Source organism: Staurois parvus, unplaced genomic scaffold, assembly GCF_062004578.1.
Source record: "Staurois parvus isolate SC_StPar_1 unplaced genomic scaffold, SC_StPar_1.0 ptg000682l, whole genome shotgun sequence".
Classification (NCBI taxonomy): domain Eukaryota; kingdom Metazoa; phylum Chordata; class Amphibia; order Anura; family Ranidae; genus Staurois; species Staurois parvus.
Window position 1 is genome coordinate 7,950,782 of NW_028318478.1, and position 26,459 is coordinate 7,977,240.

A 26,459-nucleotide genomic window follows, 5' to 3' on the forward strand; every position below is an offset into this window, starting at 1 on the left:
GTACCTCGGTTTACGAATTTAATGCGTTCTCCTGGACGTTTCGTATTGCGAAAAATAAGTAAACCGAAACGTGGTTTCGGTTTTGAATGCATTCAAAACCAATTAATCCGTTCCGGAGGTCAGAAAAAAGTTTAAAAAAAGTATTTTATCTGTTCAAAACTCTTTATAAAGTGCACGCTAAAGGCATAAATACTGTACAGGGACATGATTAAAAATCAATTCGTAAATACATTGAAAACCAATTAATCCGTTCCGGAGGCAAGAAAAAAATAAAAAAAAGTCTTATCTGTTCAAAACTCTTTATAAAGTGCACTTTAAAGGTACAGGGCCGGCGCTATAGACCTCCCAGGTGCAATGCATCCTGGGGAAACTTGCTTCGTATTGCGAAAAAAATTAGTAAACTGAGGCATTATTTTCAGGGCATTTGTATACCGAAAATTACGTTAACCGAGGCGTTCGTAAACCGAGGTACGCCTGTAGATTACCAATGCACCACAACAGTCTGAATATTGAATGCGCAGCATTTTCAGTAACACAGTACATCACAATACATGGTAGTGCATTACTGTGCAATTCAACACAGGTACTTTGTGGAGGTGCGCTAGGTTGCCATTCACACACTAGTTTGAACAAAGCCTCAATGTCAATATGGTTCATTTGCAGTTTAGCCTTTATGCCAGCCTAACTTAAAGTGGAACTTCCCAATCAACATTGACTATTTTGAATGCTTATGCTGCTAGCATTAGTAAATAGATGGGAAAGTATATCATATTCACTTGTTTTACATTTTTTTTCTATATTTCTTTAGTTACTTCCTAGTTTCCGTGCCTATGCAAATTATGTCATACATCCCAGGAGTCTTCAGGAGGGGAGGATCTTTCAGCTCTTGCCTATATACATGAACTAAGGGCAGAGTAAAGATTGATTAGAACACCTGTCAGTTTTTATTGCTGTCTGTGCCCACTGTTAGGAAAATTCACCCTCTCTATTTGCCCTGTTTACCATTATCATTGAAAGTGAAAGTAAAAGAAAATCCCAAATTTTGGATTGTCCCCAGAAAAGTAAAGGAGGGGAAATCTTCCGATGGGGAAGCTAGTTCTGGTGACCTGGGGGTCTCCAAAATATTCCCTTCATTTGCAGTGATTTTCCCTCACTTCCTGTTTGGGTACGGAACAGGAAGTGAAGGTAAATTTCCCCAATGGCACATTGACGTCAAAAACAAACTTTACAGTGGTTATAACCCTCCCGTACTCCTATCCAAAAAAAAAATGTACCTCTAGTTCTAGTTTAACCCAATCCCCACTCTCCAGCCCTCTAAACTTAATCTTACCTAGACCTCCCTAGCCTGGCACATGCTTACCTCTCCATGGCAGCTGTTCCGCTCCTCCCCCACCCCCATCCTGGATGCAGACATTTTCCTCAGGCACCAGCCATATGTGTGCAGTGTGGTGCCATTTAATGTTATGGGGAGCAAAGCTCTGCATTTAGAATGTATCATGACTGCCATGGGCCACCATGTTGAGGTAAGTATGCACTATGGTGGGAGGATTAGACGAGCCTAGAGGGCTTGGGAGGGGGGGGGGAGGTCTATGTTAGTTAAAGTGTAGCAGTACATTAAGTAATGTTAACCATCCATATTAAGGTTAACTTACTATTGCAAAAACAATGCTAAAATTCTCTGCTATGGGGAGGGCTGGAACTTGAAACAGAAACAGCTATCTCTTCATAATCATTCCTCATTTTAATAAGCCTTTAAATGGTGCACAGATGGCAGTGGATTTCTGTTTCATGGTTTTAAGCCCTGTGAAGAGAGAATTAACCCTTATCATAATGAATACAAAAATTGCTGTCATAACATATTCAATTACAGAACCAATATTCATCACATGTATTAGAGAGGGTTCAGATAAGTCCAAAAGACAATATGGTGCAGGCAATGGGCCAAGTGGTAACAGTGCAGGAAGATCAGACAGAGCAATAGTAATTAAAATGGTAGATAGAGGTGAGAGCCAAAATTGATAAATCCCAGCACTCTCCCCAATCAGCATGCTGTTTATACACAGGGGCTGTTCTGTCGTCTTTGCTGCCTGAGATGAACTCTAAAATAACATACAAAATAACATGCTATATACAATAGTATACAGGGGCGGACTGGCAACTCATGGGGCCCCCGGGCAAACGGGGATCATGGGGCCCCTGTGTCCTCGCCCACACTCAAACCACACCCAAAAAAGCCTATGAAAGGTACTAGGGGCATCTCATGGGGCCCCTTACTGACCCCGGGCCCGAGTGCCGGAATGGTCAGTCTGCCCCTGGTAGTATACTGTATATGACTTTACAAATTATACTGTGAAAGATGATGTAGTTTTACATATTGCCTCTGGTTATTCCAGATGCAGCTTACTGTTGTCAAAAGCTGTGTTATCTACAATGTTGTCTGCTTTCCAGTGTATCCTGAAATTAATATTCATTTTATATATAGCCTATGATGTTTTCTATTGTTTTTTTGTGCCAATATGCCCCTGATATCTGGTGCTTTTGGTGACTGTGTGCAGTTAAGGATTTGAAGACTTACTTAAAGTGTAGCTAAAGGCATAACTTTTTTTTCATTTTGGAGTGGAGAGGGATTAGAAGACCTGTCAGTTTTTATTGCTGTCTATGCCCCTGTTAGGGAGAGTCACCCGCTCTGTTTGTCCTTTTTACTGATATCTTCAAAAGTGGAAGCAAAAGAAAAGCCCTAATTTTTGGAGGACAGCGGAACAGTAATAGAATGAAAATCTTCCAATGGGGATACTAGTTCTGATGACCCTGGTGACCCACCAAGATTCCCTAATTTTTTAGGAAATTTCTCCCACTTCCTGTTTTTGCTATGGGACAGGATGTAAGTGGTAACCTCCCCAATGGGACACCGATGGCAAACAAAATGTGAGAGGGGTATAATCTCTCTTACTTTATCCAAAATGGAAAACAATTCCTTTAGTTAAAGTGATTCTAGAGGCTGAAGGCTTTTTACCATCATGCATTCTATGACCTACCAACTATTACTCATCCCTGTTGTTATCGGGGGATTCCCGACAGTAAAAAATGAAAAAAGAAAACAGATTTTAATCCTTAGCAGGCCCTTTGCACCTGGTATCGATTTTGGTGTGAAAATGGTGTGAGGTTCCTCCCCCAAATCCATACTAGACTCCTATCTGAGCATGTAGCTTAGCAGGCTAGGAAAGGAGGGAGAAGAGTGTGCAGCCCCCTCCTGAACCATACTAAGTCACATGCCCTCAACATGAGGGGGTACTTTGCTATGGGGAAGAAACCTCCCTGGCAGAGGACTTTGTCCCTATGTTGATGGGGACAAGGGCCTCATCCCTACAACTCTGGTCCAGTGGTTGTGGGGGTTCGGAGTGTTACTTATCAGAATATGGAAGCACCGTTTAACATGGGGGCCCCCAGATCCCAATCCATCCCCCCCTCAGTTTGAATGAGCAAGGGGTACATAGTACCTCTACCCATTCATCAAAAAAAGTCAAGTAGCAGTAAAAGCATAAGGCAGTTTTTGATAAGTACCACATGTCAATCACAATGAATGCTGCCCACCGCTGCATGAAAAAAAGAAAACCCACCTCCATTTGACATACCGCTCTGTTGCTTGGCTCCCTCCAACTTACATGCTGTTTCCCCCTGCTGCTTAAGGAGACAAGAGGTTTGGAATCAATGAAGTCATAAGGGGCAGGGCTGCCCAGTGATGTCATTGATCATACATGACACATGCATTTTTGATCAATGACACCATAATGGGTTGGGGCCACCAAGTGACATCATTCACCATACATGGACACATCCATGTTTCCTTAATGATATCAGAAGGGGGGAGGGCACTTCGGCAACATCATTAACCAAATATGGATGTGTCCATGTGTGGTTAATGATGTAATTGAGTGATGTTATTGAGCCCACCCCCTTGTTTACTTATGCATCGGGGAAGTGGCGTGTCAGTCCGCGGGAGCTGAGCTGTGGAATGGTAATGCTGGCGGGTGGCATTCATCATGATTGATTATGGATGTACATCAGGGGCATTTTACTTTTTTTGTTTAAAAAAAAGACTTGTCATAAACTATGTGGTGTTTTTTACTTCCACTTGTCATTTTATTGCAAATTAGTAGGTGTACAATGTACCCCATATTCATTTACATGGGGGCTGGGATCTAAGGGCCCCCTTGTTCAAAGGAGCTTCCAGGTTCTGATGACTATTATTTCTTATTTGTTTTATTACTGTTTAATTTTTTAACACTTTTTTTAATTTAACTTTATTGCTGTCACAAGGAGGCTAGCAAGTTCCCTATGTGATAACATGGGCAGGCAACAGGTTCTCTTTATGGAGACATCAAGGGTTTATTAGACCCCCAATGTCCCCTCTGTCCTCCACTACAGCTAATCATGCACAGATCAGGTGCTTGATTAGCTGCTTTCCCGGGCCATAGTAGCTGGGGAATGACAGCTCTGAAGCTGGAAAAAATGCTCAACCCTTCTATGTTTATTAATCTTAGAGGAGATGGTAGAATAGATGTTCCCCAGGTTTCTCCCATACAACATGCTGATGCATTTTACTGCAATCCCAGGTTCCCCAGAGGAACAGAAACCCATCAAAACCAATGCGGGTGCTGAGAGGTGACACCAGAGGGAAGGGGGGGAGGGGGTTGCACCTTCTCAATATTATAAAAGTGCTCAGACAGCTGTACAAACTCTCAGATCATTTTCACATGTAAGCCAATCATCAGCTTTAAAATACAATGATTAAGTCTTGCTGTAGGTGAAACATGTTGGGGGTGTGGTTTTGTGTAGGAGTGATGGGTGTGCTGTCATCCTAGTGGATGCTACGTGTCTGTGTACTGTGTGGATCAGGGGTGTCAAACTGGCGGCCCTCCAGCTGACATGTTTAGTCCATCTCGAGGGTGAGCAGAAAAGCGTGGCTACGGTCAAACAGACCAGGAAAAAATAGAGAGCAAATAGAGCCAACCTAGATTAGGAAATCTGAGAACTGCAGAAAAAGAATTAATTTAAGAGATGCAAGAAAGAAAGAGAGAGATAGCAGGAACATGCTACTTATTCTTAAACATGTTGCATTTATTTTCATTGATAAAAAACAAGAGTTTATTGTCACTATTGTCAGTATTTTCAGACCAAAAGTTCTGCAGGCTACATGTTTTTTCCAGTTCAGGTTCCTTTAGGCTGTGATCACACTTTTGCTGTATATTAATGTGTTACATTGCATATAAAAGTTGAACTACACTCTCTTAATCAGCATTAAGGATTTTTCTTTACATTTCTTCAATTGCTGCTTGGTTTCTGGTCTAGGCCAAAATGATGTAATACATCCTAGGAGTCTTCATGGGCATTTTTTCCCTTCATTTGGAGAAGGAGAGGAGGGCCTTTCTCAGCCAAGCACACCCTCGTGCCTGAATGCCTGGGCTAAGGGCAGATGGGTTTCAGGAAGTAAATGCTACATGAAACGTCTGCTCTGGCTGCATCTAGAAATGCTAGCTGTTTTTCCAAAATGATTTCGTAGCAAAATAAAGCAAGGAGACAAGTTCCACTTTAACGTGTTTTGCATTAAGGCAGAATATTCATTTTGAATGGGCTACTAACACACCCCAGCATGGCCCAGATGCCTCTGTTACCCTTTTGTGATGCAATGCATGGTAGTGTGTTGTTGTGTGCTGCGGTATGATGCAGCAAAGGTGCATTGCCTTAGTGCATTGGGGTGCACTCAAAATGAATGACACAACAACACACTAATCTGCATAGCGTAGTAATGCTCATTGCAATTACGACACAAAATTGTGATCCACCCTTAAAGTAAATCTGCAACAAAAACTGAGCACCTGAGCATGTGATAAAAAAATACATAAGTAGAAGTTCAGGGAAAACTGCATGTCAAATTGATTAGTAGGTACAAGATACAAGCAGCTTTTTACTATTTGCAAACATTAGGCCTACCATGTCTCACTTCCCTTTTCGGACCTCTAATGGGAAAGGTGACTAAATTAAACAATAGAGAGGCCCAGGATGTAAGAGCAATGTCATCATGACCTTTAACTGAAAAATAAGGTGCATTGTAATTATATTGTTTACAATGTTTAGCCAATTTGTAAAGTTTTATTTGTCATAGTGTGTGCTAAGTATTCAATATTTATGGCATACAGTCTGGATTGGATAGCCCCATATGAAGCTAAAAACAGGTGATGTGACTACTTATAAAAAAAGTGTGTGTGTATATATGTATATACTGTATGTATATATATATATATACACACACAGTTGCAAGAAAAAGTATGTGAACCCCTTGGGATTACGTGGAGTTTTGCATGAATTGGGCATAAAATGTGCTCTGAACGTCATCTAAGTCACAACAATAGAAGAACACAGTCTGCTGAACATAATACTACACAAACATTAGATGTTGCCATGGTTTAATTGCACATACCATGTAAACATTCACAGTGCAGGGAGGAAAAGGTATGTGAACCTTTGGACTTAATAACTGGTTGACCCTCCTTTGGCAGCAATAACCTCAACCAAATGTTTCCTGTAGTTGCAGATCAGACCTGCACAACGATCTGGAGTAATTTTGGACCACTCCTCTTCACAAAACTGTTTCAGTGTAGCAATATTCTTGGGATGTCTGGTGTGAATCGCTCTCTTAAGGTCATGCCACAGCATTTCAATCGTGTTGAGGTCAGGACTCTGACTGGGCCACTCCAAAAGGCGTATTCTGTGCTGTTGCAGCCATTGTTTTGTTGAATTACTTGTATGCTTTGGGTCATTGTCCTGTTGCATCACCCATCCTCTGCGGAGCTTCAGTTGGCGGACAGATGGTCGTACGTTTTCCTGCAAAATGTCTTGATAAACTCTGGAATTCATTTTCCCATCAATGACAACAATCCGTCCAGGCCCTGAGGCAGCAAAGCAGCCCCAAACCATGATGCTCCCTCCGTCATGTTTTACAGTGGAGAGGAGGTTTTGATGTTGACGTGCTGTGCCTTTTTTTCTCCACACATAGTGTTGTGTGTTCTTCCCAAACAACTCAATCTTGGTTTCATCTGCCCACAGTATATTTTGCCAGTAGTGCTGTGGAACATCCAGGTGCTCTTTTGCAAACTTCAAACATACTGCAATATTCTTTTTGGACAGCAATGGCTTCCTCCGTGGTGTCCTCCCATGTACTCCATTCTTGTTTAATGTTTTCCTTATTGTAGATGTGTCAACAAAAAATGTTAGCATGTGCCAGAGATTTCTGTAGGTCTTTAGCTGACACTCTGGGATTCTTCTTTACCTCATGCAGCATTCTGCGCTGTGCTCTTGCAGTCATTTTTACTGGACAACCACGCCTAGGGAGAGTAGCAACAGTGCTAAACTTTCTCCATTTGTAGACAGTCTGTCTTACCGTGGACACATGAACATCAAGGCTTTTGGAGATACATTTGTAACCTTTTCCAGCTTCATGCAAGTCAACAATTCTTGATCGTAGGTCTTCTGAGAGCTCTTTTCTACGAGGCATGGTTCACATCAGACAGTGCTTCTTGAAACCAGTAAACCCAAAACAGGTGTGTGTTTTTAAGGACAGGACAGCTGTCAGCAACACATCCAATATCATCACACTGTCAGCTGAAAATGGGTAACAGGAGTGCAGAACAAACTGCACTCCTATGATCCACAGGAAAAGTATAGCCAAAAGAGCTGGGGCTGTACTTCTCCTTTAACTCCTTCCTGCCTCGGCCATTGAACGATGACAGCCAAGCAGGAACCCTCATATGCTGTCCTCTCAATGTTGCGCCTCGTGCATGCCCCACGGGGCACGCTCCAGCGCGATTTGTTACCGGCGTGTCCACGGCACACGGCCGATGAGAGATCACTACACCGGCCAGCTGCCATTGTCATGTTACCACTGTGACCAATCACAGCAGATCAATGACAGTTGTAAACAATGAATGGATTCCTTACATGTCATTCACTGCTGACAACTGTGCTGCGAGATGTGATTGGCCATAGTGATCACATGTACACACTGGGCCAATCACAGACCATTTGTAGCATGTGATCAGCTATGGCCAACTGATTACAACAAAAACCACTGAATGAATCAGTTTCATTCAGTAAAAATGCTTTCTTATACCAATGTAATTTGTTGGTACAAGCAATCATAATATGTAAAAAGAAAAAATCCTAATCCAGCATTGTATTTCTCTGGTCACAGGAGTAGAATAAAAAATATTAACAAAATTTTCAAAAGTAATAAAAAATTTAAATAATTTTTAAAAAAATTAAACAGGTTTAAAAAAATTATTATTATTTTTTTTTTTTTGCATACTGTCCCAAGTCAGTGTCCCTGAACATTGCCACACCAGTTATATGATTACGCTGTATTGCACTGATCACAGTATATAAAGAAAAGAAATAGTGAAAACTTTTTTTTTCATTTATTCATTTTCCTCAAAATTATGACAAAAAATGACAACTTCAAAAACCTTGCCATGCCTCTTACTAAATACCTCAGACTGTCTACTTTCCGAAAAGCGGTCATTTGGGGGTATTTGTACTGTCCAGGCATTTATCAATTTTTAGATATATACCAGTTTGTGGACTCTATAACTTTCCTACCAACTAAACAATAAACACTGATTATTTTCACCAAAGACATGTAGCAAAATACATTTTGGCTTAAATTTGTGTAGAAAGATTGTTTATTTATTGGACATTCGTCATAGTGAAATCCCTTATGGAATTTCAGACGGGGAGTGTGCTGTTCCGCTCATATTTGTTATTTAACTGTGCATTGTATCACCAGTTCTTATTTCACCACGTTTGTTTCTATGTCTTGATCTGTTGCTGCCATCTGCTGGCCAGAATTTGCATGCTGCATGCCCCTGTTATAGCTAGTAAGTTTTTTCTCTGCTGGGCGTGGTTTTAGGCAAGCCTTGGTTCTGGTCACTTCCTACAGCCATTTTTATGTGCTATATAGCTGTGTGACAAGACGTTCAATACCCAGGGCTTGTGAAGGCATCAGTTTTTGACCAGCAGTTAGCCTCAGGAAAGATATCACAGGACAGCATCAATACCTCTACTACCTTACAGTATTGTATCACTGTTTGTCGCTGTATTTGGATCAAATAAACCCACGCTGATTTCATTCCCGTGTATACGTTTGGATCCGTCTAACCTGAGCATCTGCCGCTCCGGTCTGCTCCACTGCTTGGATACGAAGGTAGGAAGTTACACAGCCATTATCAGTTATACCTTTATTTCGCCTTCATGTGGGGACAGAACAAGTATACTGTATGACCTGGAATTTTAAGCTTTTCAACACAGATTTAGATAGACATGAAGATGAAATAAAAAATAAATATAATGGGGGTATTTATTAACCACTTGCCTACTGGGCACTTTTACCCCCTTCCTGCCCAGGCCAATTTTCACCTTTCGGTGCTGTTGCACTTTAACTGCCTCCCGCCCGCCATATAAGGAAATGACAGGCGCAAGGCGGTTCTCTCGTTCTGGGAGGACGTCACATGACGTCCTCCCAGTCTTACTGGGGGCATGCAGTGTAGTGATCGGTGGTGCGTTATGTCCCTGGGACACAGTGGGTCACCGATCAGCAGAAAGAGCCAATGACTTCAGCTCTGTCATGTGATCAGTTGTGTCCAATCACAGCTGATCGCATGTAAATAAGGAAATGCCGGTTATCAGCATTTCTCTCATGAGCTGTCACGCTGACAGCTCGTGAGGAGAGAGCCGGTAATCGGCATTACTCAGAGGGGACATCTACACTGATCATCAGGGCACTGATGATCAGTGCCCGAATGATCAGTGTAGCCCCATCAATGCCACCTGTCAGTGCCCATCAATGCCACCCGCCAGTGCCTACCAGTGCACATCAATGCTACATATCAGTGCCCATCTGAGCTTGTTTTCTGTGACACCTATCAGTGCCAGTCAGTGCTGCCTATCAGTGCTGCCAATAAGTGCCACCTATCAGTGCGCATCAGTGCCGCCTAATAGTGCCCGTCAGTGCCACCTAACAGTGCCAGCCAGTGCCACCCATCAGTGACAGTCAGTGCTGCCTATCAGTGCCATATATGAGTGCTGCCTTTCTGTGCCCATCAGTGATGTCTGTCAATGCCCATCAGTGCAGCCTCATTAGCGCACATCAGTGAAGGAGAAAAATCACTTATTTACAAAATTTTATAACAGAAACTAAGAAAAAACTTTTTTTTTCAAAATTTTCAGTTGTTTTTGGTTTGTTTAGCAAAAAATAAAAACCTGGAGGTGATTAAATGCCACCAAAAGAAAGCTCTGTCTCAAAAAATGATAAAAATTTCATATGGGTACAATGTTGCATGACCGCACAATTGTCATTCAAAGTGCAACAACACTGAAAGCTGAAAATTGGCCTGGGCAGGAAGGAGGTATAGGTGCCCTGTAGGCAAGTGGTTAAATGACAATTCTGCAGTCATGCAACCCATATGAAATTGTTATCAGTTTTTTTCACATAAATAGAGATTTATTTTGGTGGTATTTAATCACCACTGTTTCTTTTTATTTTTTGCACTATAAACGAAAAATATCGAAATTGTTGAAAACAAATGTGTTTTTCTTCCTTGCTGTTATAACATTTTGCAAATAAATAATCTTTTTTTTTTTTTTTTAAGTCCACAAACGTGCAACTATAACGTAAAAACCCGTAAGTGTTCACAAAAAATGTGCAAGTGCAAAACACCACACGAAAAAGTGCACTTAGGGGTGTGCTGTGTCCTACCCCTAAAGAGGCTTGGACCGCTTACCCTGATCCCCCGGGGCACGAAGCTCCTGACGGGGACAAGGTTCCCAATTGGTCCTCCTGGCCAAAAGGCCTGGTGGACCACCGTTCCTTGTGTCCAGCCGAAGCCAGACACACAGTACTTGGTCAGGGGGCTCTCCCGAAGAAAAGCCCCCTAGGGATCAGGGGAGGAAGGAACCAAAAGGACACACATCCTCCCCCTAGACTTCAGGGTAGGCCCGAGGACCCACACCCTCCATCCGTGAAAACACACGCATAAGTAACAGAAAAAGTGACAAACGTGGGAGGTGAAATAAATTAAATAAATAGAAAATAAAAAAGTGGTACCGTGCCAAATTGTGCACAGACCAGGCCCTGAGGACCGTAGCAAAAATTGCCCTGGTCCTAGCCAAAAGGCCTGGTCCTTAGGGCGCTGTGCAAAAAGAATGTAAAAACAGTGACCATGTGCCATGTTCACACAGTGGGGTCCCACACCCAGGTGTTACTAGTGGCACCCCTGAGAGCGTCTACTCAGGGGGCACCGAGTTTGCGGACTTTCTGCCTCCTCAGCCCCTGGCCAGACCAAGGTAGATCCGTCCAAATCAGGAGGTACTGGGTCTTTCCAGCTTTCCCAGAGGAATTACTCCCAAGGCCCCAGAACGAATCATGGCGCTCCCTGGTTTCTGTCCCTCCGGTACTAGCCTTCCGGACCCCCATCATACCAGTGAGGGTACTATACAACAGCCATCCCCGCAAAGCTAGAATGGCCGGGAGCACCCCCACTGGACACTGATAAGAACAGATACTACACTTGATCTTAGCCAAAAGGCCGAGAAGCTTTATAAATATCTTCTGCCCTCTTGGCCTCTGCCTCTGCCCTCTTGGCCTCTACCTCTGCTCTTGCAAGAGCTTCTTTTTCTGTGAAGGAGCGTCTCGCTTTGGATTGCTCTGCGTTTATGCGGGCCTCTAGTAATCTGTCGCTCAAGGCTGAGCTTCTTGAGCACGATGATCTGTATGACCGAGAGGAATGTTTAAATGAATTTGATCTGTGTGATCTAGTTTCTTGCAAATGCATGATACGGAGTTCCGCTTTACCTTTAACATCCAGTACCATGACGTCTCTTTGTCTGTCTATTGATTCTGCCTTGCTCAGTTCTGATAGGGCTTCATCGATATTAGAGTCTTTTAGAAAGGTTATATACCTTGTGGACAGTCTCTTGTATCTTTCTTGAGCTGTATCCAGCCGCCCGATGGCAACTTGTAAGCTTGTGGCATCACCTGAGGAGGATTTAAGTCCGGACATGAGGGAGGAAACTTGTTCCCATTGCTCCTCCAGGTTATCACATAGCTCATCTTTCGTGGTGTGATAATTTTCAATGACCTTTACCGTCGGTTTGAGAGAGCGTCTTGGTCGTACGACTTGTTCTGCTGGAAGTGTGGATTCTGTTCTCTGCCCTTCATAAAGATCAGTATCAGGTTGCATTTGCTTTAGTTCATCACTGGGGAACTGTGCAAAGTCCTTTTCGGCCATTTTGACTTAAGGTGCGCTGTCTCTTTAAGAAAATGAACTTTTGAATTGGGCGCTGAAAATCGCAGCACGGCTCCGATAGGGCACTTTGATAAAATTTCTAATATGCTTAGAGTGAATTGCGGGGTTTTGCGGCGGCCACGGCAGTGTAAGGAATGTGCATAAACAGTACTTCTATTATGCGAGGAAAGGTTAATATAGGACGTAAAGAATGGCTTGGCGAGTTGTGGAGGACTTCCAGCGAGAGTATAGATACTATGTATGTGCAATGCTTCCGCATAGGCTTGTGGAACGTGCACTGTAGCCGGGCAGATTTGCTGCAAGTGGGCCTGTTGCTAGGGAGATTCCTGAGTGTGGTACTGGACTCTGAGGGAATCTGTAGCGGGGTATGGACTTTAAGGCAGTTTTTGACTGTTCTGTCCCCACATGAAGGCGAAATAAAGGTATAACTGATAATGGCTGTGTAACTTCCTACCTTCGTATCCAAGCAGTGGAGCAGACCGGAGCGGCAGATGCTCAGGTTAGACGGATCCAAACGTATACACGGGAATGAAATCAGCGTGGGTTTATTTGATCCAAATACAGCGACAAACAGTGATACAATACTGTAAGGTAGTAGAGGTATTGATGCTGTCCTGTGATATCCTTCCTGAGGCTAACTGCTGGTCAAAAACTGATGCCTTCACAAGCCCTGGGTATTGAATGTCCTGTCACACAGCTATATAGCAGATAAAATGGCTGCAGGAAGTGACCAGAACCAAGGCTTGCCTAAAACCACGCCCAGCAGAGGAAAAACTTACTAGCTATAACAGGGGCATGCAGCATGCAAATTCTGGCCAGCAGATGGCAGCAACAGATCAAGACATAGAAACAAACATGGTGAAATAAGAATTGGTGATACAATGCACAGTTAAATAACAAATATGAGGGGAACAGCACAATACTATTAGGTTTCAGTTATGTTTTTTTTACCAGTCAGTCAGTCGTATATACGGTATGTCCTGTCATCATGATTACTTGCTATATTCATACTGATTATTTTATTTTTGTGAAAGAAATGACAGCAATAAGGATCATGGTAGATTTGATCCAGTGTCTGTGTTATATGCTTGCTCTTCAATATGAGAGTTGGACTGCAACCCAGGAGCCACCAAATGTCCTCTCCTTAACCAACAGCCCTTTACGGGGCACTATACACATTCTGTCCTATAGAAGAATACAGCACATTAATGTAACTATGAGAGGAACAGGAACTTGTCTTTGGGAGAAAATATTTATTATGGAAAGAGTCACAGGAACTGTATAGTACCTTTTTTATATCTCAAATGGCAACCAGTTATTAAAAAAAAACCACAGTACCAAGGTCAAGTAAAAAGTACCAAATTTAACCTACAAAACTGACAATACATACTGTACCAGATGTTTATGCATGACCTGATAATAGCATATAATGCAACTGATTTGTGCATCACTCACATAAACTGAGCAAAACTCAAGCCATGTACATATGTACAATACAGTAATGTTCTTTATTTGTTACTGTACACAGGGACTTTCTAACATGACCACATACTGATCATTTGCTTTTTATTGTTAGCTGCTTCTGTTCATCATCTGACTTAAGGACAAGATCTTTCTACTTGTCCCAGTGTTGACTTCTTAGCAGATCCCGTGATGGGGGAGGACATTATTACAAATAATCTGATTAATTTACGAGTTTTTACAAGAGTCTGAAATCAAAGCAAATTTTGCCAGTTCACTGGGAAGTGACAATTTACTGGTGAACCCAGTTCATTTCATGACTGAGAAATGGTTTATAGTGCAGGGGCCCCCTAGCATGTTCTGCAGTGTGAACGGTAGACATGTGCACGCCAGAAATTTTCATTTTGTTTCAGATGCATTCGCTCATTGAAGAATTTCATTTCATATTCATTATGTCGAACCGATTCGTTTTTGGAATTCATTTCGTATCTTCGGCACTCGTTTAACTTATTCGTTGGTCCGGGTGGATTTGAAAATTTTTCTCAGAAGATTGCTATATATTAGTTTTCCGTTTCAATATCCATATATCGAAACTATTCAGTATTTTTGGATGCAACAGTATAATGCAAAATTCAGCAGCCCCAAATTATTCAAACCTAAGAATTGCATTAGAGTGTGGAACTGAACTGATTGACTGTGACAATTGCAAATTCAATTCTAATCACGAATTTACTCAAATCTGAATTATCGAACAAATTCAAAAATCAAATTGATTTTCATTTGAGCCGAAACTACTGTCACATCATAATGCATCATCCGAATTAAAGAAATGCATTTGTTAATTTCATTATAACTTTTTTCAGATTTGCTGACATTCCTTATTATGTCGTATACATCCAAATCTCCAAAACTCAAATTTTCATCCAAAAAACAATTTGTAAAGAAACGAAATGCACATGTCTAGTGAGCAGTGAACAATAAGGTGGTGCTTTATTATGGTGGCCAATTTATATATTCGTCCAGCAGATCGAATAATGAGATTTTCCATTTTTGGATAATTTCTAGACATAACATGCATAATCATAACCCTGGAATTCTAAAACATATATATATATATATATTTTATTACGTTAAGATAATAAGACAAGATAACACTTTATTGTCATTTTATACATACAACTAACTGTATTAAGATACTTTTTATGCTCTACAACAACGATATTAAAAAACATTTTCAACAAAACCACATGTGCATACTTCTGAACACGTGCCCACATATTTGTTATCTCTTTTATGCAAAAAAAGTGATATTTTTTGGCATCATCTTGTAGTGAAGACCAAGATGTCAGGGAGGCTTTTCTTGCACCTGCAGTCCAAATGCTTCCCGAGATGACAACAGGACTTCAGGCAGCAGATGCATAGTCAGGCTCAAGTAGTTGTAAAATGGTAAGCAGTGAAGTACCATACTTGAGACAGGCATGTGATCAAGATCAGGCCAAGGCTGTTAGCATATGAGCAGCGTTGTACCAGACCAGGGGCGGACTGACCATTTGGAAACTTGGGCACTGCCCGAGGGCCCGGGGTCAGTAGGGGGCCCCATGAGATGCCCCCGGTACCTTTTTCATAGGCTTTTTTGAGTTTGGGCAAGGACACAGGGGCCCCATGATCCCCTATTGCCCAGGGGCCCCATGAGTTGTCAGTCCGCCCCTGTACCAGACTGGGGGAGATTTACTAAAACTGGAGCACTCAGAATCTGATGCAGTTGTGCATGGTAGCTAATCCACTTCTAACTTCAGCTTGTTCAATTAAGGTTCAGCAATAAAACTTGGAAGCTGATTGGTTTCTATGCAGAGCTGCACAAGATTTTGCAATCTCAAGTTTTAGTAAATAATCCCCATTGCCAGAACACAAGCAACGTTGTCAACATGCAGGGAGCAAAGTGGAGAGTAGGTATGTCAGAGTCACTACTGAATTAGCAGAGGTCCAGAATGAGGTTAGCAGAAGAGCAATCAAAATATAGTTCAGGAACACCAAGTCAGGTCACAAAAAATCATAGCAACATAACAGTTTAGGTTTCATACCAGGAAACTGCTGAATACCACCCAACACTGGGCTTAGGCACAACTAAGCTTTAGTAGCCCATCTGGCAACAAAGGCACACACACCAAGAAACACTAATGTGTGATGTGTAATGCCACAGACCACAGGTTGCACATGTTGAAATGTCAGCTCACAGCTATATTGAGCAGTGATATCTTCCTGGTTTATTTGCAACAACAGGGCACAAATGCCATGTGCACATGTAATGTGCCCTTTAATAACCCAATTTAATTCAGCTTTCTCATTGAAGGATAACATTTTACTGGCTGCCATGTTTAACTCTTCTTTTCCAGGTCCCCAAATCAAAAATGTTGCATTTCTCTCTTGTATATGGGAAAACTCTGTTCATCTCCTAAATGATCCAAGAAGACATTAAAAACCTTTTGAAATATTTGCTGCTATTAACTAACTGGTAATAATTTGCTTTCACACTATGACCCTTTAAAGGGTCCACAGCACAGTAAACAAGCATCATTTAATGCTATGCAGTAGAAGCGGCTAATAACCATGTTGTTTGAGTCTTCTGATGTCTTAACTGGTACACTGTTCACTTCTCCCTGAGATTGACTAAAATAACCACACTGACAACAAAGATACTTTTAACTGCGTTGATACATTATTATTTAAGTATCAGCCACAGCTTGATATCTATGAATAATGAACACTCAATCAATAAAACATATCTAACACTAAATCCCTTTTTAGCAGTGCAGAGTGGCGTATCTCCACTTTTCTTCCTTAGCAGGAGCCGATTCAGCCCCCAGCTGTCCAGGTTAGGCTCAGGGGCTTATTTGGGCCTCCTGCTACCAATTCCACGACCTCTACCTGCCACCTCAGCCCACAAAAAGGGATAAACGCCAGCTGTGACAAAAAATACCACGTGACAACAAATATACAGGACTGGAACCAATAATAAAAAGTTCTCACTGAATTAATTACTTTGCATTTAGTGATTTATTCATTATTCTGCAAGAAAAAACTTCATGTCTTTGTTTTTTTAAGTTTATGTATTCTTTTTTCTTTCAATTATTTATTTTTATATATATATATATATATATAGAGCGCTGTGCAAACTGTTGGCACTATATAAATCCTGTATAATAATAATAATTTTATATATATATATATATATATATATATATATATATTTTGTTATAATTGTCATAAGCAAAGCCATAACAACAAAACCCAGAAACAAAAACTTGGGGAGGGAGGGTGGGGACTTCCTTCTTCATGGAAGGGCGCCAACTGAGTGACCAGTATGTCACGGGACTTAACATGATGCAGGAGTTACCTCCTTTTTCTTCCTCCTACCAATAATCTGCCATCACAATCCAAATCATGCCCCTTCACCATCCTTCTCTTCTGCCATCACTTAACCCCTTTATTACCCTACAGGCTAGTCTGAAGGGACCGTCCCCAGTCATGATGCGTGCTGTGTTTATAACACAGGGCATTGCTTTCCAGTATTTATTCAGTTTCTTATAGATGAATCTAAACACATGATGCCAAGTGTTGCCATGACCATTGAAACGGTCTCTGTTCCCTGAGTAAGATTGGATTCTGTGGATTTCACAATAGTTGTATGCTCATCACATTAAGTTTATACCTATGGCAGAAATAATTATAGATGGAGTTTCTTCATTGGGTGTTTAAATAAGAAGTATGACCAAAGCTATTTTGGCTATAATAATCCTGTGGGTCACAGGAGTGCACTTAGTTCTGAACTCCTCTGACCCAGATATAGCAAACAGTGGACTAAAGTCCAATATCTGCTGGTATCACAGAGCCTGTATAGGCTCTGCAGGCATCCCAACAAAAATGTCAGCATGTGCCCAGATTCCTGACCTGCACAATGTTGAGAACCTGAGCCAGCTGCTCCTACCTCCTCCACAGTCCCATGCTCCAGTGAGTGCTGGAGAGGCAGAGCAGAGAGTTGGTGACTGAAAGTTACTGCTCTCTGCTCAGTGAAGACCAAGAACTGAGGGATCAGCAGTGTTTGATTGTTCGTTTCTCAGTCTTAGAAGTGGTGGAGGACAGGTGCAGTATCGAACCAATGCTGCATCCACCTAGGTAAGTTTTTTGTTTGTTCTTTTAATAGCAAAAATATGTCTTTCAAACAGTTTAAGCCTGTGCCCTTTCGGAAACACAGTGCTGGACCCTAGGCACTGGTAAGTACCTTATTTTTAAAAGTCAGCAGCTACAGTGTTTAGAACTACTGACTTTTAATTAAAAAAAAAAAGAGTGAACTTCCTCTTTAAGAGAATGAAATTTGGACCATTTAGACAAATGTGACCTTTGACAAAAATCTCTTTATCTATACAATGAATGCTGAATAGGCACATTTCCCATTTTCAATGCCAACTCTAATGCACAGCCCATTTGATTGCCACAATGCACACATACACTAATTGCATAGCCACCTTCATAACTGCATAAATCATTCGTATTGTTCAGAATTCCCCATTAGAGAAAAGGCTTGTTGTACCAAAGCATACCAAAAAAACACAGAGCCCTTTGCAAAATCTGGCCTGAAGTCTTTTCATTTTTTGTATAACAACTTTTAACTGTTCCACTTGTAAGTGCTAATTTTAAGAAAAATATTTAGTGTTACTAAACCCACAACAGTAAAATCTGAATATGCAGTAAAGCATGCTTGTTATACTGTGGAACCTAAATGGTTAATCTTCCGCATTGTGTAAAAATGGTTTTTGATCCTGACTTCTCTAATCCTCTCCTTCTTCCAGTGTCTCCTAAATATCTCCTGATGTAACAGAGGCTCGGGGGCAAACTGTGCATGCTCAGTTTGGTGTGTATTGCTAGGGAGGTTTTTTTTTGTCTTTGTAGAGTGCATGTGATCAGCACAAGGCCAATCAGCATTCTCCAGACAAAGGTCAGGGGTTCTGCATCCTCCTACAGGAGAATGAAAGCTCCTCTTATAAGCTTTAACCAGTGCTCTGCTGGACACTGATAGAAGTCACAAGCCTGCTCTAACTGCTTATGAGAAAAGGTATTTAGCAGTTTATATTTACTAAAATAATTGCATTTCCATGTTCTGCCTACTGTGGGAGACCACATATTGTGAATGCAGGGTCCTGGGTTTAGTAGCACTTTAATGGGTTTTTGTTTATAAGCGGTCACTGTATTCAAAACTAATATACAAGGCAGCCTTTTTTTTACACTGGGGTTCCTCCAGAGGTTGCAAGGGTTGCAGTAATGCCTAATAGATGCCTATATAGTTCCAGCACCAATGTCATCCTGTAGAACCAATGGAGCTTCTTTTTTCGTCTCTTATGTTTATTAACCAATGACATCACTAATTTTTATAGTTGTCTGTAAAATGGCCATTTTTCTGCTATCCACCTATGTAAGGGGGCCCTTCTATGATCAATCACCCTAATGGATTATGAGTTCTAGCTATAATCATTTTTAACAAGGCTTCCCTGAGACTTGGGCATTATGCTAGGTAATAAGGCTGATAAAGGTTTATTTAAGGTTGGGGTAGATGTTGTAGAGTTCACTTTCTGGTTTCTGTTGTAACTCCAGTGGGGAGATATCTGTGCTTAAAGGCATACTATAGTGGTTTTGTATATTATTTCTTTAATTATTTATTGTGGTCATTATTCTGGTAATTTATGTAAGTATAAAAACTAACATACAGTGGAGTGAAGGCTGTGCAGCATCCTGGCACCAATCCAAAGTGTGAGAACATACAGAGAAGGACGCTGCTCAGACTGACCCATGGATACATCAAAAAGTGATGATGTTGGCCTCAGCTCCCATGTCAAGCATTTCACCCCACCCACCAGGATTTTGGTCAAAGAGGTCACCTGAGGCCTCAGGCTGAGGCATCCTTCTCTGTATATAAAAAAATCATGTTAATATTTTCATTCTGCTTTGCAGGTTGAGTTTTAAGCTCCTTTTTAAATTTTAAAGGCACTCTGTTTGCTTCTTTGATAATAGAATCATGTTGTTTACACAGCTCAGTGGCTCATCCCTTATTGAAGGGCTCAATTCAAAGATTAGGTCAACCAAATTGTGCCACATAGCAAGCATTTCTGCCTTGCTACCACAGAGTGCCTTGGGAATCCTGTGTCTTGTTTTACGTGTTTGTCATTCCATACATACTGTATAGTAGAAAAACACATGTACAGTAAATCAGTTTAACATGTAAGAAAACAACCAGGATAAAACCGACCCAAAATCATTATCATTTTCCTTTAAAATGAACCTGTATAAAAGCTTTGAATTCAAACAAAATGCATGTTTGGGCAGTGCTATATCAGTGATTATCACAGATCTAGTATATCTCAGTACCTGTTCTAGTCTTTCTCTTTATACTAATACAAATAGAGACCATCTGAGGTGGTAAAAAAAAGGACATTTTAGGCTTTCGCACAGCCATCACAAATAATCCCAGCAATGTGTCTAATATGTTTATTTCCCATGATTGTCATCTTCATCTAATGGCCATAATGCACTAGGAAAGTACCACATTATGCCTATTAGATGGCGCTGACAGTCATAGAATATGCACATATTAGGTATAATACAGAGATTATTTGTGATGGCTGTGCAAATGTTCAGGCATTCACACAGCAAATTGGTTGTAAACAGCCCCCTGCCTGCTGCTTCTTCTTGCTACAGAGTCTTCTTTGTTGCATTTCATTTTGTTTCAGATTCTTTTGTTAAGTAAATCATTTTGTTTCATTATATTCGTTATGTTAGAATGCTACGTTTTTCATATATTCATATTTGTTTGGTATATTCATTGATCAATTCCTATTTTTGGAAGAATGGCTATATTTGTTGTTACACATTAATCCATTATTATGGAAGATTACTTATGCACTCTGAGTCATCCCTGCTAGTCCAACCCACAAATACATGCAATGAGCTGACTGGACGATATCGACTGGAGTCACGCGGATCTGAAAGAACAAATGGGACAAAATTAATTTCAGATTCATTCGTTATGTTATGATTCTGAGATTCTGATGGATCGACCTCCATCCAACCCAAACACAATAAGTAGGAATCATCATCTTACTTCACTTTTATACCTTACTGTATTTATTGCAATATGTTTCCATTTCATATGTAGTGCATTGTTTATAATAGTCAAAAATATTAATGCAAAATATATCAAATAACAAATAAATAAAATGAGATGGATCCAAATCAACTTAGATTGTTCATTATGTCCTCACGTTGTTTCGGATGCTTCAAACATTAATAAAAGGCCCAAACTATCGAATCATGTCATCCAAATGAAACAAATGAATACGAATGAATGCATTGCCTCGTTGAAATTTGTTACTGTTGTGATTCAGAGATTCATACACATCCAATATGAATCTCTGAACCATAACTAAATTTTGGCTGAATTGCTATTCGTAACAAAATGAAACACACATGTCTATGCAGAAAACACATGTCAGATATAGGTAACAGGATACCTGCTAGCACAATAAACTTTAAAAGCACTATTTGGATTCACCAGTGCTTGGAAAAAGTGATGACCTACTGGAGGTACTTGGCCATGTGATCTCTGCTGAGGAAGTGGATGAAAATGCAGATTGTTTCATCCCCTTCATCAACAGCAGGGCATGCTAACTATTTATTATCAATGCCGATCTCCTCAGTTCTACAGTATAAGCCAGGGATCTCCAAACTTTCCAAACAAAGGGCCAGTTTACTGTCCTTCAGACTTTAGGGGGGTCGGATTGTGTCCAGCAGGGGTAGAAAAAGTCTCAGGGCCAACATCAGTGAGAGTAAACAAGGTCTCAGGTGTGGTGTTCAATTGCGTAGTGCCTGTGGTCAGTAGGAGGAGGAAGGAGTAGTGCCCCATCATTGCTATCACTGGAAGGAATATTGGCCCATCATTGATGTTAGTTGATGGAATAGGGACCCATCATTGATATTAAGATTGTAAGCTCGAAAGAGCAGGGCCCTCGATCCCCTCATGTTTTGCATTGTATTGGTATTGTTCTGTCACATGTTCTGTCCCCCTTTGTAATGTACAGCGCTGAGCGAACCATTGGCGCATTATAAATACTGTATAATAATAATAATAATTAGTGGGCAGAATAGTGTCCCATTGCTGGTGTCAGTTGGGGGAATTATGCCCCACGTTTAGTGTCAGTGTTAGGAATAGTGCCCCAAGGGACGGATAAAGGCTAGCAAAGGGCCACAGTTTGGAGACCACTGGTATAGGCAATTGAAAACTACAGTTCACTCATTAAGGCTACTTTTAAATATGATTATACAAACTGCTGATCTAATCCTTGTAATCACATTACAAGTCTCTTGAGTAGTGAAAGGGGCCACTGTTGCAACAAACCATTTCTTGTATATTGCTGTCAGAGATATTGCATGACACAAATGAGTATAGATGTCAGGACACATTCATCACATGTTTGAAAAGAGCACGTGTCCAGAAATGTGTATCACAAGACTGTCCACGGTCATTATCAGTCTATGTTTCTCGGTGAAGACTGGAACACATCCTTATTTAAGTTTTCATAGTAAAATGTTAAGATAATTGAAGAAGTTATGCTTACATCCTTCTGTCCAGTAATGCTTCTGTGTAGCTTCTTCTATATTATTCTTGAAAAAGAGGAAATAGAAAACCTATATTTAAAGGGAGTAGGGCAGGGATAATGAGCCATAAACTAAAACTTAACCTTTTATGAGAGACTGGGGGAAAACTAAAGTTAAAATAAAGCACTATACGTCCTGTGCCGTACATGCCTCTGGAATTTTTTTTTTTTAATACCATAATTTTTATTTGTTTTACAAAGCATAAAAAAGGATGAACATACATATACTTCAGCAGTAAATCATGCAATATATATGGCAAACATAAGGTAAAGAAAATGTGGAAAGGAGATAAAAGTAAAAAAAAAAAGTATGAGAGACAGTATGGGGTTTATTTACTAAAGCTGGAGAGTGCAAAATCAGACTCACTTCTGCATAGAAACCAATCAGCTTCCAGGTTTCATTGCCAAAGCTTCATTGAACAAGCTGAGGTTAGAAGCTGATTGGTTTCTATGCAGAAGGGAGTCTGATTTTGGACTCTCCAGCTTTAGTAAATAAACCCCTATGAGTAGAGACACCTTCCTTTATAATACTGTAAACTGCACTTCTCCCTACTGGGGGTAATTTACTAAAACTTCATGTTGAAAAATCTGGCGTAGGTTTGCATAGAAACCAATCCGCTTCCATGTTTTATTGCCAAAGCTTAATTGAACAAGCTGAAGATAGAAACTGATTGGCTACCATGCACAGCTGCACCAGATTCTAAGTGCACTAGTTTTAGTAAATCCCCCTCAATATTGAGTACATGACACAACCTGTTTTTCATAAATCACATTTTACATATTTTGCCATACATCCTGATTCAGGGAAATCCAATAACCCACTAAAAGTAGCCAGACTGAAACTTCTACTAATCCTAATTTATCCCTATACTCTTCCCAGTTTTTACACTCCCACTGTTTGAAGCAATATCATGGATGTCTCCACCATACTTTTTTCTTTTTTAAAGCAAAAGATTAAAAAAATAGATTTTTTCTTTTGCATTTTTGACTCCAGATCTCTCCTTAGGAAGACCTGTCATGCTTATTTCTAATACAAGGGATGTTTACATTCCTTGTAGTAGGAATAAAAGTGATCAAAAAATAAATAAATACATAAATAAATAAAGGGACAGTGTAAAATGTTTTCCCATCTCTCTGTGCTCACGCGCAGAAGTGAATGCATATGTATGATGTGTACGCATATGTAAATGGTGTTCGCAGCACACATGTGAGGTATTGCAGCGAACTTTCGAGTGAGAGCAATAATTCTAGTGCTAGACCTTCTCTGTAACTCTACTCTGATAACCTGTGAAAATTTATAAATCGTTGCCTATGGATATTTTTATGTACTGTAGTTTGTCACCATTCCACGAGCGCGCACAATTTTAAAGAGTGACATGTTAGGTATCTATTTATTCACATCCTCTTTCATATTTTACAAAAACATTGGGATGTATATTGTGTTTTGTTTGTTTTTAACTCATTACAGTGTATTTTTTCCCAAAAAATTGTGTTTGAAAAACCACCTGCGCAAATACCACATGACATAAAATATTGCAACAATTGCCATTTCATTCTCTAGGGTCTTTTCTAAAAAAAAAATTTATAATGTTTGGGGCTATAAGTAATTTTGTAGCAAAAAATACTGATTTAAACTTGTAAACAAAATGTGTCAGAAAATGCTTGATCTTCCAGTGATTTTTAAATAGGTCTGGTTTAGATAAACTGCTAAGGCACCCTTCACTTATGACTAGGGGCAGACTGCAAATTCCTTCCAGAGACTTAAGCCCCGTACACACGATGAGAATATCGGACAAATGATCATCCATTGTTTTGCCATGATAGTCTCCATATCGAAAATAAGGAGTTTACTAAAGTTACAAAAAATCTCGTATGACAGAATAAACATTTGGAAGAGATGTAATGTATTGTATTTTAGAATGAACAATACCAAATATCTTTTGCTGAAGATTAAAGAACAATTCCAGGCATTGGCATATTATGCAAAGTTATACTGGTGCAGCTTGGATCAGCCTGGACTAACGTAACTATGTATTTGATGTACCTGGCTGGCAACCACTGAAGTAGACGCTACTCCAATGATCTCCATTCCTGGTCCCCCGCCAAACATCTGCCCTGCTGCAGTTTGAGCACAGGAGGTTGCCGCTCAGCACAGGCACCATTTAGAGAATGGTTTGCATCTCCTGAATGAAGGCAAAGCTTTTCTGATTGAATGAAGGGGAGAGGTGGGGTAGTGATGTCATGCTCTCCACCTCATTTACTCAGCCAACGCTTTGCATTAATTCAGAAATGGTAAACTGATGGCTGATAACTGTAGAAGGAAAAGCCAACACTTCCTTAAAGCTGCCTATGGGTGCAAGGCTGTTGTGTCTAATTGTAAACCCAGCCTTTTTTTACTTAAATGCATAACGTTTGGCAGGCTTGCCGCCCACCATACGATACATGTTGGGTCAACTATGCCACAGCTGTGAAGCATCGTGTCTGCGGCATGAAAAGATCCCGGCCCACTGCCTATTGCAGCTTAAGTGGGGGGGGGTTGCTGGGTGTCAGAAATGTGGCTCAACTGCACAATTTACCACCCTCCAACTGCTAGTCTAAAGGAGGCCTTATTGTCTGTAGATTGTATAGAGCATAAAACAATTTTTGTAAGACAATACCACTAAAAGAAAGATCTGAAATTGTTAATGAGCAAAACTAGACCAGAAGTATTAGAGACACTGCGTATAGGCAGGTGTTTTTATTCAATAATTAGGAGCCCATAGATAGTAAAGCAGTGTAAATTTTACCAGTGGCAAGTTTTAATAATCGAGAATAGGCGTAACCAATCTTTATTTTTTACTATGGGGACAGGGAGTGCTGTATGCATGTGTAATGTAATGTCAGTGATAGAATGTAAGGTGGCACACTGTTTCTTTTTTTTTTTTTTTTCAAACAGGGCAGCCGAGTGCTGCAAAGAAAAGGTATCTCCAAGAGCAAACAACCCATCCCATGGTAATGCAGTGCTTTGAGCACCTCATACTTATAAAAAATCCCTATTAACATAGAATAAAAGTTTAGCATACTGTGTCCAGTTCTGGAGACCCCACTTACAAAAAGATATTGATAAGATAGAATGAGTCCAGATAGGGGTAACAAAAATGGTGAAAGGTCTGGGGGATAAAACATATCAAGAGTGACTTCAGGAACTTAACATGTACAGTCTGGAGGAAAGAAGGGAAAGGGGAGACATGATTGAAACCTTTAATTACATCAAGGGGGTGAATAAGGTTCAGGAGGGCAGTATTTTCAACATGAAACTAAAATCAAGAACACGGGGACATGACCTTAAACTAACTGGATGAAAGTTCAAAACTAATCTCAGAAAGTATTATTTTACTGCAAGAGTAGTTGTTGCTTGGAACCAGCAGAGGTAGTGAGCCAGTCAACAGTAAATAGCTTCAAACATGCTTGGGACAAGCACAGATCTATACTCAGACAACAAAGTTAACAAAATAATAACAAAAACAAGAACACTTTTCTATGTTTCTAAAAAACAATATACCCCTAAAAGAAATTAAAACAACCAAATACCACCCATCAAACAAAATACTAAAAAAAAAGCAGCAGTAATTGGAATAAAAAAAAGAAGTAAGGGGATGATTGCTTAAAGACATTGCTATCAGTAAAGCACAATTTCCTACCTGACTGAATTTTTCACTATGCAGTTTGTCAGCTTTTCCTATTTTCTCTTTACAGGAGCTTCTAATACATTGACACTATGGCTGCCTTGACCCCCCCCCCCCTTGCCTTTTTATAGTGAGGGGTCTAGCTTATCTAAAAGTCCCCTTGCTGGTCCTTCTATGCCCATTGGCCATGATGTAAAGGCTATGCAAAGCATTCTGGATTTTAAAAAAAAAAGCTGAAATTCTGGAACGCAAATTTTGAACTAACAGGATTTGCT

At 40.4% G+C, this 26,459-nt stretch overlaps 1 protein-coding gene, 1 long non-coding RNA gene and 1 pseudogene across 2 annotated transcripts in view; 1 reads left to right on the forward strand and 2 right to left on the reverse strand.

Moving 5' to 3' along the window:
* TRPM1 (transient receptor potential cation channel subfamily M member 1) overlaps nt 1-26,459 on the forward strand; it is a 224,436-nt gene that overhangs the window by 45,840 nt on the left and 152,137 nt on the right. The window lies entirely within an intron of this gene.
* Nucleotides 11,533-11,648, reverse strand: LOC149447579 (U2 spliceosomal RNA; annotated as a pseudogene).
* Nucleotides 20,468-26,269, reverse strand: LOC149447580 (uncharacterized). The gene is made up of 3 exons (XR_016305854.1): nt 26,200-26,269; nt 22,481-22,526; nt 20,468-20,848 (listed from the first exon to the last, which is right to left on the reverse strand). It is a non-coding gene; the product is annotated as an uncharacterized LOC149447580 (long non-coding RNA).